Genomic DNA, 482 nt, shown 5'->3' with positions numbered 1-482 from the left:
TATATTTTGTGAACCAAATGTGCAATTAAGATTTAATGTATATAGTTGTACACTTACACCGTATAAAAGAATATGGTGACATGGGGAATAAATTATTACAGTGATGGAAGCAAAGTGTTTGGTTTTCAATCAAACAACATTCTCTTCTTTCTAAGCCTTATTTAGCTAAATTTCTGCTTTTTCTTTTTGATAAAAAAGAAATGTTTTGTTATTATTATTATGAAAGAGTTGGTGAGCATCTTGCTTCATTGTTAGCACATTTATTATCATATTTAAAGATGTTGAACTCGAATTCTTTTATTTTTAAAATTATAAATATTAAAGAAGTGAATTCAAGATTTTGTACATTTTTCTCAATTAAAGAATGACAATATGAAAATTGATTTTGGAGTTGGACCAAACCATTTATTTTTAGAAATTAATTCAAGTTTCTGAGTGATACACATTCAACATTTATTTTTAAACCCTATCGCATTTTACTT

This window comes from Theobroma umbraticum, unplaced genomic scaffold, assembly GCF_002168275.2.
Source record: "Theobroma umbraticum cultivar Fairchild unplaced genomic scaffold, ASM216827v3 scaffold_147.0, whole genome shotgun sequence".
In the NCBI taxonomy this organism is placed as follows: Eukaryota; Viridiplantae; Streptophyta; class Magnoliopsida; order Malvales; family Malvaceae; genus Theobroma; species Theobroma umbraticum.
This window is presented reverse-complemented; position numbering follows the sequence as displayed.